The following is a 21,798-nucleotide window of genomic DNA, read 5'->3' on the forward strand; positions in this document are numbered from 1 at the left end:
TGAAGGTAGAGAGTTAAAGTTGGGCCAACTTCGAAGTTAAGTAGCTTGTGATCATGATCAGTATGATTTAATAGTTAATGAGAGGTTCACCACTGGATCAGGATCAGACAGCCGCTCTCTTTAATGAGAATTATGCCTCGCCAAAACCTGTCCTCCCCTTTAATCAATCAGATAGAGGGTGTCCGATTAACAGAACCATTGTCTCATGAACCGAACGTCCTTATGTTCTCCGGATGATTTACACCAGAGTCAACATTGACTTAAACATTGTTAATGTTCTTTGTCAGGTTCATAATCAATTTAATCATTGAAAAGTACCCTAAATGTGGATAACATTTCAATCTAGAAACGTGTGTTATTTTATATCTTGCCCAATCTGTTCGCTAAACAGTATAATACACTAGTGAAATATATCTCCTCTTTTCATTAGTAATGTTCGTATTAATAATAATGTATAAATGGAGTGGTACGGTTTTATTTTTTCAAAGCAGTAGAGTTACAAAATAAGTCTCGCCAACTCTTGTTTCTTTGGTAACTGTTGGCCCATTCAAGCCTTCGAAATTATGGATATATTTATGTATTTGCTCAGTGAAGTCATTCATTAGACTTAAATGTGAAAAGATATTACTATGTGATCCATCTAAATTTCCATGTTTGCAGATATATTCACTTCTTATTTAAGACAAAAATGTATCTTAAAATATACACAATAACAAATACAGGAATCTTATTTTAATAATTATATATTTTTTAACACTACACATACTTATGCACAATCCTGACATGCTTCATGCAAATGAAGACCTAAAGATAACGCGTGTGTGTGTGTGTGTTTTGGATTTTTAACGTAGCTTTAACAATTTTCCAGTCATATCGCTACTATATCTGCAGTGTGACAGTTTATAGTGATACCTAGCACCGGGGCATCATTCCGAAGACATGTATCATGATGTCCCACCCAGTCACATTAGCCTGACACCAGGCTCACCAGTCCTTACACTAACTTCTTAATGCTGAGTGCCAAGCGAGGCAGATGTTAGTACCATTTCTGTAAGTCTTTGGTATGACTCGACTGGGGATTGAACCCATGAACTCCCGCATCCGAGGCTGAGGCTCTAACCACTAGGCCACCAGAGTGGTCCATAAGGAAAGTAGCGAGAATCATTCTTGATGGAAATTTTTTCGTCCACCAAACATCAGCGACTAATTAAAATGCGTCTAAATCAGCAGATACATTAGTAGGAGATGTACACACATATTAGCTCATTATCCTTGGGTGAAAAATATACCCAGTTTGTAACAACATGACAATGTCTTTTTAAGAACACGTTTATTATTATTATTATTATTATTATTATTATTATTATTATTATTATTAATACAGATGTAATAATCATACGCGAAATGCAGTAATGGTGAGTTGTCGATCGTAGACTATATTTTTTGACTGAATCTGTATTGGATTTTACAATGCGTGCTTGCTCGAGCACATGTGAATGTGAAGAAAGATATTGAAATCGAAGCAAAGATAAAGAGAGAAAAATGTAAATTAGTTTATCTTCCCATCTTGTGCGTTCGCGCTAGTGGGTCAAGTGTGAGCGAGGCTCAGAGAGAACACCATACTGAGAGTGATATTAAAATAACAGTAAGTTGATATTTCGAGTGTGCATATCTGTTTATACATCAATATTGTGAAGTCTCATAATATGATTTGTGTACACCCCAACTTTGAGATGAGAGTAGTAAACATGTTATTCCTCATTTATAAAAAATACCGTACAATCTTAGAATAAAATACAGTTTATCCTAATATTGGCATGTAAACATGTGGGAAACATACACTCAACTCAGTCATTTAGACATATCAAAGTTGATATGTGAATACGATATATGCTTGGACATATCAGCGTCGTTGGGTACTTATGACATCAAGGACCTTTTGATGATGTTGCGTAAGTAAGTTACCTTTGATACAATTGCATACAGAGGATAGAAAATCAGTGATGTTGTTTGACAGGGCGGTTGCTTTCATTTCATACTAAGACCTACTTAAAATATAATGATTTCTGTGTTTGAACTTTGAACTTTTTGGTCATTGTTGACATGAACTTAAGTCCTAAATCTAGATATTTCCTTTCATCAATACTCGTCAAGACATTACTAAAATATTTACTAAATCGTTACCCTGAATGTATGTACTATTTTGAGATATCAGATACTTTTTTAAAAGTAAGCATGAAGTTATGATTGTTGACATGATTGGATCACATTGAAATATTAAAATGGTATTAACATGTTTTTAGTAATCATCATAAATGTTTCAGTGCCGTGTTGACTTATACAAGTTTAGAGAATAATTTAGGTGTAAATATGAGAAGACAAGTCTGTTAAGTTGGTTCAGTTACTTAATACTTTATAGTCATAGAATATCATGATCCAGAAATGTTCTTTAAATATGACATTCTTGAGGACATCATACACAATATCTAATAAATCTCAGTAGCGTCTCTTTGTCAAAATTAATTGCGTTTTTATTTTATATCAATATTTATGATTGCCTTTCAAATTGTATAAGCGAGGGAATTTCGATAGTAATCTTCTCTTTCGTGCTATAGGGGCAATTAAATTAATGTATAATCTATTTAACATTTCGATGAAATAAATATCTTCATCTACAACTATATCACATTGTTATCTTGAATGTACATGATGACAGTAATTTGCAAAGGTTTGTTAAAAATAAAAACATGGCTCAAGATGCGCGTGCATTGAAGAATGGGTATTTGCGCACATAATCGTGGCGTCTGTGAAAAAAACTCGTAATTCAGTATAATCCTTTCCCGTTATATCTTTTGTACCGTTCTTTGTTGGACTTTGTTCCTACACACGAATGCATATAACACCGCTTGAGTGACATCATTTAGGTCATGTGAAATTAGTCGTGAGGGAATATGGCCTCGTGTTTGCAGGCAAGGCGATGGGTGACGTTTACCCGCGAACCTGTGTTCGAATCTCCATACATTACGAATAAAAAAAGTCCCCAACCTTTATGATAGTATTATTTGTATTAAAAAACATATGTGAATGTATGGTATGTATGTATGGTAGGTATCTGTGGTATGTATGCATTGCATGTATAGTATGCATGGTATGTATGGTATGCATGATATGTATGGTATGTATGAATGGCATGTATGGTATGCATGGTATGTATGGTATGCATGATATGTATGGTATGTATGTATGCTATGTATGATATGTATGGTATGTATGTATGGCATGTATGGTATGTATGTATTGCATGATATGTATGGTATATATGTATGGCATGTATGGTATGTATGGTATGTATGTATGGCATGTATGGTATGCATGGTATGTATGTTATGCATGATATGTATGGTATTTATGTATGGTATGTATGTATGGCATGTATGATATGTATGGTATGTATGTATGGTATTGTAAGTATAGTATGCATGGTATGTGATGTGATGTGATGCGATTTTTATTTTTAACGTAGCTTTAACAATTTTTCAGTCATATCGCTACGATGTCTGCAATGTGGCAGTTTGTAGTGATTTATAGTGATTTCTAGCACTGGGGCATCATGCCGCAGACATGTAGCATGATGTCCCACCCAGTCACATTATACTGACACCAGGCCTACCAGTCCTAACACTAACCTCTTAATGCTGAACGCTAAGCGAGGCAGCTGTTAGTACCATTTTTTAAGTCTCTGGTATGACTCGGCCGGGGATTGAACCCACGACCTCCCGCATCTGAGGCGGACGCTCTAACCACTAGGCCACCGGAGCGGTGCATGGTATGTATGGTATGTAGGTATGTATGTATGATATGGTATGTATGCATGGTAGGTATATATGGTATGGATGTATGGCATGTATGGTATGTATGGTATGTATGTATGGTATTGTAAGTATAGTATTATGGTATGTTGGTATGTATGTATAGTATGGCATGGTATGTATGTATGGTATGGCATGGTATGGTATGTATGTATGTATGTATGTGTGTATGTATGGTATTGTATGTATGGTATTGTATGTATGATATGCATGGTATGTATGTGTGGTATGTATGGTATATATGTACCGTATGTATGTATGTTGGTATGTATGGTATGTATGTATGGTATTTATGGTATGGTATGCTTGGTATGCATGGTATGTGTGTTATGTGTATTATGTATATATGGTACGTATGGTACGTATGGTATGTATGTATGGTATGTATGTATGTATGTATGGTATGTATGTATGGTATGCATGGTATGGTATGGTATGCATGGTATGTATGGTATGTATGGTATGTATGTATGGTATGTATATAAGTATGTATGTATGGTACGTATCCATAGTATGCATGGCATGTTGGTATTTATGGTATGTATGTATGGTATGTATGCATGGTATGCATGGTATGATGGTATGTATGGTATGTATGTATGGGTATGTATGTATGTAGGTATGCATGAATGCTAGTATGTATGATATGTATGTATGGCATGTATGTATGTATGGTAGGTATCAATGGTATGTATGTTATGTATGGTATTTATGTATGGTATGTATATATATTGGTATGTATGAATGTTGGTATGTATGGTATGTATGGTATGGTATGCATGGTATGTATGTATGGTATGTATGATATATATATATATATATATATATATATGGTATGTATGGCATGGTATGCATTTATGGTATGCATGGTATGAATGGTATGTATGTTATGTATGGTATTTTTATATGGTATGTATATATGTTGGTATGTATGTATATTGGTATGTATGGTATGGTATGCATGGTATGTATGTATGTATGTATGTATGTATGTATGTATGTATGTATGTATGTATGCATGTATGCAGATCAGTGTGTATGTTGTTCATTATGATTAACATTGTGTTAACCTTCATGTGGCTGTGCATTATGAGACAGCAGATCAATACCTAACCAAATTTGGTATGATGTGTGTACATGGGTGGTACATGGGTGGGACAGCACACACATAAGCACACATATGCACATACACATACACACACACGTGTACTTTACATAGATGCTTACACAGACCCATGATTTAACCGTAATTTATAACGCTTGGAAATCTAAAATATAAATTCTGAGCTAATGTTAGCTATTATTTTAAGGTTTGATTAATAATGCATGAAAATTTGCTGAATTTTGTACAGTTGTTTCATTTTGCAACGTATGTCATATTGTATATGTGAATGTAATGTGTAGCATATTGCGCATGTCAATGCAGAGTGTAGGGTATTGCAAGTGTTAAAGCAAATTTGTAACACATTCCACGTGTTTGTGTCATTTGAATAATTTTGGCTGTGTTAGTGCCAAATGTGGCATGTTTGATATGTCAACTCTGCTTGTAGCATATCTTGAACAAAAACTTTAATGTATCATCGTTTATTCTACCTCACGATTCGGTGATTTTATTTGAACTGTGCAGGTTACCTACCTGTTTGGTGTAGGTATGCAACGGAGTTTTACTTTGTTTCCTCCTACACCAGTTTTTCAGAAGTTTCATGAAACAATACGTTGAAAAAATGGAAAGTTAGAGATTTAAATTTGTCACTCACTTCTCCTAATTTCCTTGACATATTTTACGGATATCAGAAAGGCTGTATGCGTGTTTTGCGTTTTGTGCAATAAAGTATTCATTGTATTTTTCTGTCGCGCTTTTATAGAAATGTATTGAAAAACTTCAGTACATCGTTGTTTTTCCTTCCCAGCTGTTCTAAGAACACTTGATATATGGTTGAGGTAAATGTATAATAACGTTTCATTTTAGTCCTCTGTACCAACATTGGGGAAATATCCGAACTAAAGAGGACTTTCCAGAATTCAACATGCATTGCCTCGTCTAAATGTCACATGGTTTTTAGAGAAAATGAACGTGGTTGATAAGGATTTGGTGTATGAGCAACGAAATTTCTTTTTTCCTCTGGTCCAGATTAAAATAAATTGTTAAAATGTTTTTGACGAGATAAGAGGTTGGGATGGGCGCACATTAAACATCAGTTATGATTATTGGGTGACCATGATAATTATGAATAAATATTATATTTACGCACGCTTGAGTAGAGTCCAACTGCAAACAATATAGACCCTGATTAGCTGTCGCAAAATGCGCTTTCAGAACAGTTTGTTCTACTGATTACTCCTTACAAATTCAATCGACTCTTATATGCAAGTACACTGGCCAAAGCAGATTTAGTTGTGTGCAGTTTAGATTTGGAATAGACATATAAGAGCATATTTGCGATGCTTTGAAATAGGGTGTCGAAATAAGTTATCAGAGTGAATGAATTATTAATAGACATGTGAGTTTACATGTTTGAATTGAGTTTATCCAAGTCAGAACAATTAGTATTGTCAGCTCTTACAGTTTGTTAAATATCCAGTACAAATGAAATTTGGACATAGGTGTAAAACGTTAACTTTCACATTTAAGTCCTTTTAGATTTTAGTCACTGTTGTTGGACATCTGTGTTCCGTGAACAAAAATAACTTCCGCCTTTCCCTTTAATTTTAGCATAACCAAGTATTCTATGCTTTTTAAATTCCAAACGTTTGCTTCATTTTGGAGTTGATTTGAATTTATTTTTTTCATTCAAGACTTGTTTGTGTTTCATTAGAAATTCATATGCAAACAAATACACACTTAAATTTACATAATTGTTTGCTTCATATTTAAAAGGCTAACTTGTATTTTGCTTAGCTTTATGTGAAAAAATATGGCAGAATTAATTTGAAACATTGTATGATTTGTGCAATCTTCCGCTACTTAACTTAAGGAAATAATGTTTACACGAAAGTCATACGCATAGATTATGTATTACTTTTGAAATGATTCAATTGTTATCAGATGTAAAACAGCAGAAATGGTAGACTTATTTTACCCAGTGGAAGTATACTAGTCATGTACCTATGTAATCGTGTGATCATCGGTACAGTGGCATGGAGAACTTAACTGTCATCTTTCCAACATTCACGTTGTACTGAATGCCCTCCATTTTCCAGTATTCGAGAAAAAATTCGTTGTCAAGAATACATCATGTAACTTGTATATACTGTGTATCATACATGTGTTTTGTAACTTGTATGTATCGTGTACTTTATTACTTTTTTTTATTGATTTATCTAAACCAATTAAGTTTTATGAATTGAGATCATCACTCTTTGAACAAAAGACCCTGAAGTTTAATATTAAACAAATGTTATTATTATTGACCAGAATTAAAGATATCCATTTCAAGAAAGATTTAATTGTAGACTAACTCATTTGCATTGTTTCATTAACGTGCAGTTATGTGAATACGAGTCTATACATTTCCCTGTTTGGAATTACTGCTGCCTAGATGTTGTCTCCATCTAATGCGACAAGTTTTAGAGTTTAACTCGATTTCTGTGCTTTTCAATCCAGTTCTTTCATTTTCATACATTCATTGTGTCATTTCTTACACGTTTAACAGATTCTCAATTCTGGTCTGAAATTTATGTGAGACACACGATATATGACGTATTCTTTGTGAATTGTATACCTTGTTTTCTCACCTAAACATATGCCAGTAAGCATCTAACTGTATTTGTAAATTCCAGTGTTCATCTTTGTAGAGCATGGGTGATGATATTGGTTAATCTACATGTTGATATGTATCTGCATACAAAACAAATCCACAGTGAATTTGGTTTCATCATATTTTCTTCCCCCATTTGTGATTTCCGAAGATCTTTGTTTTTTATTTTTATAACTTCGAGGCATTTTTCCCGCAACGTAATGTTCAAGCATTAAAACTCTTTTGATTCTTTAACGATCGTATTTTAAACAAACTAATTATTTATCATCCATTCAGATAATTCTCTTCAGGAGTACCTCCAACTTATTTAAAAGCTATCCACATAAGATAATTAGAAATTTCAATTTGATATGAACGTTTGAGAAATTTAGTGACAATGTGGCGTGATTAATAAGAACTATAGTTGTTTTCTTTGACGTCATCCAATCCACATACAACATAGACCATGATATCCAGCACCATTATTTGACGGCAATTTTCGGTGTGTGTTACCAGATGAGACTAGTGATGCTATCATGAGCCTAAAATTTTATAGCGGATACACCACTTTTTATACTACTTTCTTTATAATATAACAATATTCATGCTAGGAAGACACATGACGATGTATCACGGCCCAGGTTAAAGCTGAATATGGCTTGTAGACTATTGCTTTATACAGCTGACAAACAAACGTGTAGACTAAAATTCACAAATGCGGACGGCTGCTTAGCTACGGCAATCATAATTTTATTTGTATTCGGCGCTGAGGTATAAAAAAGCAAATTTATATGGCGGTCAGATCGAGGAGTTATCAAAAATATACATAATATCAAAATATATTTCTGCCGTTATTTTCGTTGTGCCAATTCCACAACGGCAATACATTGCTATTAAGATGTAAAAATGCAACACCACAGACTTGCATTGATTGGAATGTACTAGTGCTCAGGATATAGCATATCATAGAATCATGCAGCACCACAGATTTTGCATTGATTGGAATGTATTAGTGCTCAGGATATTGTATATCATAGAATCATGCAACACAACAGACTTGCATTGATTGGAATGTACTAGTGCTCTGGATATAGCATAACACACAATCATGAAACTCTTTATTGGAACATCCGTATTACAGTGAAATTTAAAATAGGATTATTGTTTTAACATTGTCGTCGTTACATGAAATCCAACATCAATACACCGAGATGAAAAATGATATAAGTGATTGTATGTGCCATCCAAAATTTTGTATACATAAGCGAATAGGCGTGGCCATTTACCAAGAAATCGGGCTGGGGGCTCTGATTAAAAAGAAATGTAATCCCCCAAATAGTTTAAAATGTTCTTGCGTCCTGCTCTAATTTGATTTGTGAAAAATCTACTGTCATAGTTGAAACAAATTATCTTGAGGTAAAATGAATAAACCAAAATTGCAGTTAAAATCAACATTCTGGGCCATAGGCCTGTCCTGCCTACACCTAACCATACATTATATGGTCTTTCATGTTGACTCAATGCTTTACATGTTAAAAGTCGCATTTTGTAGAAATTATTAGATATTTTTATAACAAGATATTTAGAACATTATATACAATTAACAGATCAAGATGAAGATAGATTTGTGTATATTATGAATGTATGTTTTGATCAACTGTTCTTGTTTTGTTGTTGCCTTAACAAAAAATGAATAGTCATAGAAAAATAAAGTGTCATACATTTATGATATTCAAAATTGTGAGATATTTCCGTTTGGCAACGGACGATAAAATAAATCAACTTTTGTCTCTTAAACAAAAAAAAATTCCGAAAGGATTATTTTCGAGATCAGTATTTAATTGACCTATCAAATGTTCTTGTTCTAAAGTTATATCAGTTTGTCAAAAGTGATCACCAGGGGCCATTTTATACAGTTTAATTATTATGTGGTGAGTGCTTATGCAGGACCCATTACTCCGACGGCATTACAACAAAATAACCTAAATGTATTTCTTAGGCATAAAACACTATATTAGATCCAAACTAAAGCACTACTACTCTTTCCCGTATTTTGTTGTGACCTGTAAATAGGTCGCTGTATCTCTGCCGAAGTTACACGTAAATCTTGAATATTTTATTAATGGAGTAATAGCTAGGAGTACAGGTAGCTGAGAGTATTCCCAAATGATGCTAACACAATTTTTTGAGGAACTTTGAAGTGTGTCATAACAACATGAATATTTGTTTATCTGATCTAATTTATGAGGATGCCTTTGTGGTTTAGAGATTTGTTTTCCCCACACAGTAATGTTCCTTTACTGAATTAATGAGGATATTTGTACCAACGAAAAGTATCAATTCTTAACACAGGCAAATTTTGCTATAATAAAGTATACAGTTTTGCTTGAAAATCTACCAAGAATATCACAGTCTCGTTGTCTTAATATTTTATCAGAATCAATTAGTTCGAAAAAGAACATTAAACAAAATAGGTTTTAACATAATTAATGTATTTAATATAAACTATTTAGTGCTTATTCTTCACGTTTTTTTCTTTGAATTTTTAGTACTACGCTTCCTAGAGAAGGGAAGATGAAGTATTCCAGTAACAAATAATTATCGGTAAGCATGCACTGTATTGTTTTTTAATTATTCTAAAAATATTAAAACTTCTAATAACAAAATATGTAATAATCACACTTCCATCTAAAAAAAACGTTTTATTTTTATTTTTCAGGTTGATTTAAAACTATAATGTGTTTATTTCTGCAAGAAATACGCAAGCAAAACTTACTAATTATAAATATATATGTTTAATTTTAATAACAACCCAGACAGAGTGTACGTTTTACCATTTTACATTTTCAAATACAAACGACGAAACATATAACGTATGAAAGATGTCAAAAATAAATACAAACACACGTGTCTATCAATACAGATAATTAATGGTTATATGGTCAAATAAAATAATGTCTGAATGGAGCTACATCCTCTTTTTCCTCTTTTGTGAGAGCTTTATTCGCTTTACAATCTGATTTAAATTAGATATTCATTATCATACTTGAAGATCTGACTGCGACCGCTTAGTGGCAATGTTCTGGTGACCTATGTTATTACCATAATCGTTAAATTTATCAGACAGCAGAAGAAGTCTTTCATCTTCGCGATTGGGAGGCTGAGCAGAATGGATGAAGAGCATCAATAGGCGCTGAACGATTTGATTCCTGTCCAGATTGTTGAAAGCTGCATTTACTTATGCTAATTAAAAGGTCAACTGAACATGACCCTTAAGTGGTCGCTGTTTGATCTTCAAGTAGAGGGTGGAGACCTGATTTTAGTCAGATTGCACACTTTACAACATTTCCATACTCTTATACTAAGCGCAACAACCAATGTGGGCAAAAGCATCCCAATTATGTGCATTAAATGTTATAAAATACCAGCCTTCGTTGGAAATGTATAGATTCGGGCTGTTATCAAATAAATGTGCCAGAGAAGCAAGGTCAGTGCAGTTTAGTTTAAATTATGAATATGACGATTCAAGAGAGTCCAAAGGACTATATGGAATAAGGGCCATTTTGTGCCCCCGTTTTTATGGGGAAACAAATTCTTGTAAATATCACAACTCTGTGCCGTGTTGTATTATTCGATGTATAAATCACCCTATTCTGCATTAAATATGCACATAAATTTCTTTTTTCATACCAAAACACGACCTTTTAACATGGTCTGGTATGGGAAATTTAAGAGAAAATGTTATCTTTGAGCAACTTGAAACTAAAAATAAGATATAAGTGCAGGCTTGATCAGACAAGGTATTTACATTGATTTATTCATTTTTAAAAATGTTTTAGGTTCTCATATTAACTCATGTGTTCACGTTTGCGCTAATCACTAAAAATTTAAAAATTCTTGAATTTTGCTGTCTATATATCATTGTCGTTGTTTTCCCTATTGCACCGTACCTGCCGAAGTATCGCCACGCATAAGCAATTAGACCCGCATTTCTAGAGTGCGCTATATTATTTCCTCCATTATTATATTAGAAAAATTCCGGGAATAATAACAATTCAGATATTTTTAAAATAATGTTTCCATTCTTTCTCTCTATTTTCATTATATCTAAATTGCATTGGGAACAGGATTTTTCGAAGAGGCGTTGAAGGGGCATTTGGAACTATATATAAACAAAGACTACGTGGATTAAACATTAAATGAAATTGTATTTTTACGTTGCCAATGTTTGGCAAAAGGATGCTTTAAATAATATGGTAAGTACACTTATATTATTTATTTTATACATTAATAACATGGTTTTTCTTCAGTTCCATCACGATACCGTTTGCTATCTTTAATTCACTATTACAGCGCAATTCCGTAAATGTCATCTAAATCAATCTGTCAATTTTCTGATGGAAATAACGTTTACAACCTGCGTACTGTTTCATTAAATTTTGTTAACTGTGTCTTTATTCATATAGTAACAATAATAATTCTTTAAAATTCTAATATCAAATGTGCAAACAACTACTAGTCTGCAGTCATATAAAGCAGCATGGAAAAAGTGTTATGTGCATAATATACATCGAAGACTTCAAACGTTTCATTTGCTCTAGCGGTTGAGCATTTATTTCGAAAGCTATCGCACCAAGTTCGAATCCCCCACAATCATTTATTTTTTTATATTTTTTTTTCCTTCCTCCTTTTTAAGAATTCATATCAACAGCTGTGAATTTATTTTGAAATAAAAAGTAACAACTCCGCAAAACCAACAAAATGTAAAATAATGCACAAAACCAATTTCAATTTTATTTCAAGCAAGGTAACATTTTTATCAATATGTTTTTCATCTAAAAGGGTGGCAAATCATGTCTGCATCAGAAAATAATGGTAGTGAAACCCATGTTGTGAAGCGATTATTCTTCCATATTTAGATAGTATACCTTTCATACAAGTATATTTATATTAAATTTTTTCATACTGAATTTTTATCCCATTTTCCGATACACTCGTACATAACAAGAATAATCCTTTAAAGAATAGCATAAAAATTTAAAAAGATTACTACACTAATGATGTTTTTAACAATTGCTAAAACAATTAACAATTGCTAAAATTTTAACAATGTCCACAGTCCCGATGGAAGCCAAGTAATTATGATTTTGTAACTGAAAATAATATTTGCAATACTTCTACGCCAAAAACCTAATAGTTCAATCTATGTATCTAATTACTGCATATTTATTGTAATAACATAATGTCTTTATTTCATAAAAGAGCACCTCAAAAGCTTCTAAACTTACTAATCAGGTATAATAAAACAAAAAAACTATAATGCCATAAAATTTACAGGTGAAAATCTATTAGTCAAAGTAAAACTTGCTTGAATAAAAGTAATATCACTAATACTACTACTAGTAATAATAAACAATAACAGCAGTAGTAAAATAATAACAAAATGTAGCCCACATGCCTTTTTTGTTCGGGAAATAAACAATGAGGGGGTACTTACTAACCATAAAACATATAGCATAAAATATATTCAGACCAAAGTGATTTAGAAATACAAAATGCTGGCCTCTGTTATATGTCATAAATGATTACACAATAAAACTATTATACAAAAACATGAATTATGAAAATTAATACATAATAAGCTGAGTTGTTGATTTTTATATACTCTACATACAATCTGTTTCAGGCTACATCACTACAAGAAATGTGTGGGTGGAAGTTGCAGGCTTGAGTACCAATATATAATATATATGATTGCCTAAGTGAATAGTTGCAAAAAAATGAAAAGTAACCATAAATGAATTATATAAGACTTTATGTCATATGTGACAGTTTATTAAATGGTCTAAAATAAATTAATTTCTACAAAAATCTGAAATGCCTAAAGCATATCAATGTTCTTGGTGCTACAAAAGGGTAAAACCATCAGCTAGAACAAAAGTACTTACAGGCATTCTAGAAAAGCATACAAAGGAATTATTACAAAGGTCTGTAACACAAGATGATGTTTGCTCTAGTTGCCGTAGTAAATATTACAGAAATCTCTAAGTGACACGTTCACCCAGTCCACAACATGATCCAGATTTTCAGCTACCAACTACTTCAAGTGCTGCCTTAAAAATCCCACAAACAATTCAACTTCAAATTCCATCAACACCAAGATCACACAGACGTTGTGTTGTATGTAAAAAACCACATGGGCATCGAAATCATCTTGTTAATGTCCCAATCTGTGCCATTACCCAGTCTTTTGTAGAGTGTAGTATATTTATAAATTCATATAGTAGATGTTGCAAATTTCATTTGGAAAACTCATACTTTAGTAATGAAGCTTTACAATATATCAGTCCTTGTCCTTGATGGTACACACACACACACACACACACACACACACACACACACACACACATACATATATATATATATATATATATATATATATATATATATATATATATATATATATATATATATATATATATATACAAAAGAGCTCTGACTATAACTTCCAACGATGTTCATATAGTTTACATAAAAATCAACCATTAGTTAAGCCAATGATGGTTGTGGGAACTGATGGTTATATTTTATCTGTTCTAGGCCCATATTTAGCTGACCATTATAACAATGATGCAAGCATAACTAAACACATTGTAAGAACAAATGCTGAAGATATTACATACTGGTTAGAGGAGGGTGATGTTTTTGTTGTAGACAGGGGTTCCGCGACTCTGTCGATTTCCTACAGGAACATGGATTTAAAGTTGAAATGCCAGTTTTTCTACATAAAGGACAGAAGCAGCATTCAACAGAAGATGCCAACACGTCAAGACTGGTCACAAAATTACGATGGGTAGTAGAGAGCGTTAATGCACGAGTAAAACGGTGGAAGTTTTTGATAAAGTAGTGCCAAATACACTTGTTCCTCATATAGGTGACTTCCTTAGAAGTGTCTGTGCATTAATGAATAAATTTCGACCACCCCTGGCCAACATGCATCCATCAGCTGCTGAGACCGCAAAAAGGATGGTTGAAAAAGCAAAGGAACCGAATAGTGTTCAAATCCTGGTTCAAGAGAACAACTTGCTGAATAAGCGCAAAATCTACTTTAAGATGGATGCATCAACTGATAAACTGACTGATTTCCCCATGCTCTCAGTTGATTACCTGCGTTACGTCACTATAGGCATTTATCAAGTCAAACAGGCTTCAAGCTATACAAATGAACAACTCACAGATGAGGGGCTTTATGATGTTAAGGTATGCATGGATTTTCTAGGCCTGTTAATTGCAAAAATCCAGTCTCGCCATTCCAGAAAGAAAACACATTCACTGTGGATCCAATACAAGCCTAACGATTACACAGATTCCATCAAAGGATGGTACTGTACTTGCAAGGTTGGTGCTCGGGTTGTAGGGTGTTGTGCACACGTGTCAAGTATCATATGGTTTCTGGGCTGCAAAAGATGGGAAAATGATGAGTTGACAAAGAGAAAATCACTAACTTGTCATCTTAAGGATGCATCAACTGAGGAGTGATTGTTTCTACACCGAGACCACTACCTTCGTCAATAATCATCTGGTTCCGTTTTATATATATATATATATAGTTTAAAGTTTATCCTGAGTTTATCGTGGTATAAATTGTCCTGCTTGATCGTAGATGGGGCACTCAACTTGAAAATCATGTATTTCCTTAACTTGTTTGCACTTACTCTTTTTACTTGGAACTAATCTGGAAGGTGCCGTTATTATTGAAATGACAGGTGAATTGTGTAATGAAACCTGTCATAGAGTTCATTGTATTATGTGGCAGTGCTTGTAATGGATTTTGAGCAGATCCAGTACTAACATTTACTTGATGTGTACTGCTTGGGTTTGTAGTGGTCATTTTAACATTTTCTTGAGTAGTATCGCTTGAGTTTGTTGGGGTCATTTGAACATTTACAGTTGCATGAGATAGCATTGCTGAAAAGTATTGAGCAGACAATGCTACATTTGAACATACATTGGAAAGAATGTTTCTCATTTGTTCTTTATTTAGAGTGCTGGGCCTTGTATATTGTTTCAGTGATAGTTCATTGGAGTGGTCAGACAAAGACACAATGTGCCTAGCACGAAGGTCGGCATCTGTCATTGCATTCAAAGTTGTGGCATGAAGAGAGTGAGCAGTATATCTTGCAGATATATGGGCATTTTTGCATATGTCAGGCATAAAACTGCTAAATTGTCTCTGTCCAACACATCTTGTGGTGTACCATATTTGACAGTTGGGGATTTTCAAAAGCATTTTTATCAATGTGACAAGACAGTGATTCAGCTTTGGATTAATGCGTGTAAGGTAGTATTTTACTGACCTGACTGGGCAGTTGTGACCACCAGGTGCATACATTCTCTTGTCAGAAATTTCCTCCTTAGCATTTAAGTCTTCCTGATTATTTGTTTGCATAGTTTGATGGGTCAGAACGATATATTCAGCCCGTTTCATCAAACCTGATTTCAAGACTAGTAGGTGTTAATTGGCTATGGAATTCTAATCAACGTGTAACAGTGGATGAAGAGGTATAACTGAATCCTGTATCTGATTGTGATGGGATTATTTTGCATCATGTACTGATTGATTGCATACATGTCTGATGAAGGAATAATTGGTTTGTGTTGAGTTGATCTTGATAAGCCATTCTTTGTGTTCAATTATAATTTTTCATTTAACATGTCATTTGCTTTTCTACACTCAGGGTCTGTAACAATATTGATTGGACGATCACATTCAACCTGAATGTAGCAATTAATAGCAGCCAGGACATGCTTTAAGTGTTTTTATGGTATTCATAAGCTTGGGCTTCAAGGAGCATTCTCTTTCTTGTTGCGGTGACATTGGGGGCTGCTTCGGCATAAAACATGGCCAGCATTTGGGCCGAATGTGCAGGCTCAGCTGACTTAAGATCAACCTCTGTATTCTTCTCTTTGCACCATTCTGAGATTCATGTCTTTCAGCTTCGTAGTATCTAATTTGTAGCATTTGAAATATTTAGATCATTTGGAAGAATTCATTCATGCATATCTCTTTTTCATAATTTGTATTTACTAGTATACATAACAGATTTGTTACATTTTTAGGCTGTCACAAGTATTACTTTAAAGATAAAGTACATTTTATTCACTGCAGAACAAGTTAACTCTCATTTTTTTTAATGAATGATTTAAACAAATTTTTGTTTCTTTTTGCATCAAAATAAACAACATATTGCCTTCTCATACTCTTCAATTATTTTGACTTTTTTATGTTTGTATTTTACTGACTACATGTAGTTTGTTTTTCAATACATTTTTTTTTCATGGCTGTGCAGTCATGGCAGATTCGGTCTATAGAAAATGGCAAAGGTGTAGCTGACTACATCAAAGTTTCTTGTGATGTGTTGCCTGTATAATAAGCATTGGAAATAGTGTTAGTGTATAATTTTTGGCCACCTTCCCTGGTGTCTCTATGAGGGGTCAAAGGTTAAATGGCAAGTATAGAAACAGTTACCAATCTCACCCTTATGATAGCAGGTGTATATTAGTCTTATTATGTAATGTTGTGGTTGGATTGATGTGGATGTTACAAGCATCAGGATTTGCCATTAATTGTGTTTAACTACTAACGCTAGGTACATATTATTTTTTCAGGGCATTTCATTTGAAATCTACTATTGTGCTTCATTGCCATATTAATAAAATGTGTTCTCGCCATTATAGATTTCACAGCTAAAACATAATAAGATGCATTTTTGGGGTGGGGTGAGGGGTCCATTTACCCATTACCATTAATGTTTTACAAACTTATGCAAAAAATACTAATGTGTTGGTGTAAGGGATATTAAATATTGCTTGGCATTCACATTAATATATGGACAAATATATAGTTCATAAACGGATCATATATTGAATGGAGGCTACATCAAGGGGTATGGAAGTCAAGGTATTTATATTTATTTCTGCTATAGATTGAAACGTGTGTGTGTGTGTGTGTGTGTGTGTTATATTGCCATGAAAGTATAAAGATAAAAATACATAAAGAACACTTGTCATTTCCAGTAAAGGTAACAAACCAATATATTCGGTGAAGTGAACATATTGGTCCCTTTTAGTGCCTAAATATATTCATAGCATTCAATAATATCAAACAATAATTAAAATAAATCAATAACATGAAACATAGTTCAATAATTTTAATCAATATTTTATGTTGGAACATCTTTTCTTATGTTATGGTTAAGTACCTTTTTTGTCAATGTAAGTCAGGTGTAGTATTCAGTGGACGTATAATTATATATACACTTTATAATATATATATATATATATATATATATATATATATATATATATATATATATATATATATATATATATATATATATATAATTTTGGCTACGATAAATCCATATGGAATAGTTTTAGAAATAAAATTGTATTTACAGAGCTTTATAACCCAATAATAATAATAATAATAATAATAATAATAATAATAATAATAACATGAATGCATATTGCAATATTTAAAACTGTCTAAATAGTTCTTGCCAAAGCAATATCTGTGAGAAGTAAATGGAAAAAATGACTACTTTTCATGTCTTTTTATAAAGTGTTTTGACAGCCTGTAACCATGGCAACATAAAGATGTGTCCGGCCCATCTAACTTGGGCTCTCTGCAGCAACGTAAAGTTAGATAGGATTTGCTATTAGTTTTGGTTAACTGCTACCGTTTGGTAATATGTGTTTAGTGAGTGCATTTATTTTATCAGATGTTTCGTCGTCTCTTGCTTGCATCTATTTCTTTTTAACACGTTCCTGAACCTCCAGTTATATAGAAAGCATTACGGCGAGATATTCGGAATTTTTTGGAGTAGGAATACGACAAAACACGTCGGCCTACATGTATTATAGTACTTACAATATTTAGGCACACAAATTGTCTTTGAAACCATTGTAAGCTTATAAAACTCAATGAGATAATGTGACTAGCTTTCCGTCAATGCTATATATGAACACATATTCATATAACGTTATTTTATTCGTTAAAATGTTTCTATACGTTTTTGAAATTCTTCATTGGCCCCACCGAGGGCCCCAGTTTTGAGTCTACAAAGAATTGAATATAGGCATACATGTGCATAGGAGAGAGAGAGAGAGAGAGAGAGAGAGAGAGAGAGATTATAGTCGTATATAGGTATTTTAAACGATGAAAGGGTAGAAAAATATTTATTTTGACTCGTTTTTCATCGAAGTTTATGTGCAAGCATGTCCCTTAAAATTCTTTAAAGCTGCATTCATTCTAGGAATCTCCGAATCTTGCATGATGTAAATCACCATCTTAGCCGACTCTTAGTGCAGGTAAACAGCATTTGCAAAACGAATAATAAAATGATTGTGTTTCCATTAGTTCGTTATAGGTATATGTGCTTTATAAACGTGTACATCCTCGCATTTCACAGACAACAGCATGCAGTTAGTGTAATGCAGCATTCCCGCGTTGGTTTAAAAATAGACGCAAAAGGTCTAGAGAGTACAAAACATATAGTCTGTTTCTTGCTTGTACTCTCCAATACCATTACTTCTAAAACATATTTCACAGTTTTCAGAAGTTCATTAAAAGTGCTGAATCAATAGTTTTTTTTTTCTTATTTATGTCCATATTATATCTTTTTGGATGAATATATAGTTTATAACTAGATTACAGTTTACCTATAGACTACCTCAATGGGTGTGGGAGATAATTTATTGATTTTTCTCTTCTAAAAATAGAAACACAGTAGTGTATGTGTTACATAGCATGAAAATATAAGGAAAAAAGTACATAAATACATAAAGAACACATGTTCATTTCCATCAAGTACCTTTTTGTCAACGTATTTTAGAAAGTTTCCAGTTGACGTATAAGTTCGATATTCTATTTTTGTCTACAATGGACCATTTTGGAATAGTTTTAGAAACTAAACTTTATATACAGCTTTATAACCTCTTAAATAATAAAAATGCATATTGCAAATTTGAAACTGAGTGAATATCTCGTGGAAAAGCAGTATCGATGAGAAGTAATGGACAAGATGATTGCTTTTCATGCATTTTCTGATAGTGTTTTGACACCCTGTAACCATAGCAACGGACACGTGAACACAAAACTGATGTCAGAAATAAATGTTATCTACCTCATATGTACATTATACATAATATAAGGACATTAGGAGAGGGGGCAGAAATTGGCCCTTATTCCATATAGTCCTTTGGCAACATATTATAGGTTAATACATTGTTGTCTTAAACCCTGTTAAAAATGTGTTATCTATATGTGATTTAGATATATTTGATTTAATTTAATTGTATGCTTGATAGTTTTTCAATTATTTTGATGAATTATGGTAGATCGTGTTGGTCCTTTACCAAAGAACAAGTCAGGTTACTAATATTTGTTGACCATAATGTGTGCGTCAACAAGTTTCCAGAGGCAAATCCTATGAGGAATATTAAAACATTGATATAGATTTTTACTCAATTTGGTCAAATTTTAGGTCTGGAACTTTTGAGCTAATTATGCTTCAATTTGGCATTCAACAGTTCAAGTCAAAAGTGAAATTATGGTTTGACAGAACTACAAGGGAGACAACTTTTAATCTGGTAATGGGGTTCCGTCTCGCTTGCTCATTCTTCAAAATTTTCTTCCGATTAGATATTACGGCTCAAACAAATTTAAGAAGAAAATGAAAAAGTTAAATTATAATATTAGTGCTCATGGGATTTAAATAATTATAGGAGTACCAGTATATTGAAAGAGATAGCCGGGTTTAACATGCAATTAATTTAGTTGTACCTGTCAAATTCAGTGAAAATTTAATTGCAGGAATATCATCATATTCTACTGATATTTGAGTGACACATCTTCGGAATTCAGACATTATGAAAGGTTTAGACAATAGCAAGAAAGAAATGAACTTAAACAGTTATTATTTGAATATGAGCACGTATTTCCTGATGTTCTTACAAGAAAGAACAAAATTTTCCATGACGTTGAAATTTTAAACTTCAAACCTGTGAAATAGCACTCGTACAGGTTGAACCCTCTCAAACAGAAATACTTGAAAAAGAAATCTAGTCTTCGCTGGAGAACAATTTCATTGAGCCTAGTAAAAGTGACTGACATCAGGCACATCAATGAAAAATATATTTTAATAGCAGACACACTTTCCCGTCTATACAAATTTATTAATTAAAATACATTTTGTATAATTCATAAGAGTTCTTTTTAGTCTCGTGTATAATTAATATATGGTAAAAAGAGAGCTTTGTCATATAAGTCTTGTTTTTTTCATGGGGAGAAGTGTTAGGTATATTTGATTTACGTAATATTTGATTTAATTTAATTGTCTGCTTGTTAGTTTTAAAAAAAAATTGTTTTCATTTCCCTTATAGGTTATAGCAATGTAATTTTGTTTACGTGAATTTGACATATTCCAGAATTTAGTTTGACTTGACTGTTTAGTCGTTTACACCTAATAATATAATTCTATATCTAAAAGCTGACCTATTTACCGGCCTTGATTGGCTTCCAAGGAAACTACTTTTTTTAGTCATTCTTAATGTGTGATTGACGACAGTGAAATCAAAGCTGACTGGTAAAACATGACTTTAGATGTAAAAAGGTTCTAAGATGTTTTCGAAATTTTGGATTTACCGGAGGGTTGACTCTCATCCGTGAATCTGTTTTGCGTCTCAAGTTAGTATATAACTTTTGTCTTTAGAGAATTTAGTCAGTTTGGGTTTTTTACCTTTAACACTCTGAGTTTTTTTGTTGTGACCAGCTGAGTTGAAATTTTATTTTATGGAATTATGAATTATTTTCCCTTGAATATTTAGTGCTCATACAGAAACCTTGGACAAAGACATTTATTGATGTTTTATTCGGAATTTCAACACCGGCTTATTTTATTATTTTATGTGGTGCAGTAAACAACTGCAGACACATCAGTGCTATGCTGGTTATAGTATACGTCATCGCCTTCAATTTTGGATTTTCGTCGAAACTCGAACCCAAATTCATTAGAACATTATATTACAAGGACTTAAAATATTTCATTCCTATAATATTCTTGGATTATTTTTGGATTTGATTCTTAAAACCGTAAGTTCCTTTCTTTTCCAATTTTACCTTGCTTTCC

At 32.9% G+C, this 21,798-nt stretch overlaps 1 pseudogene; it reads left to right on the forward strand.

Moving 5' to 3' along the window:
• The first annotated feature begins 13,739 nt into the window (after positions 1-13,739).
• Positions 13,740-15,145, forward strand: LOC149789516 (uncharacterized; annotated as a pseudogene).
• Positions 15,146-21,798: the final 6,653 nt, after the last annotated feature.

This window comes from Sinohyriopsis cumingii, chromosome 10, assembly GCF_028554795.1.
Source record: "Sinohyriopsis cumingii isolate HCF-2022 chromosome 10, ASM2855479v2, whole genome shotgun sequence".
NCBI classification, from domain to species: Eukaryota; Metazoa; Mollusca; class Bivalvia; order Unionida; family Unionidae; genus Sinohyriopsis; species Sinohyriopsis cumingii.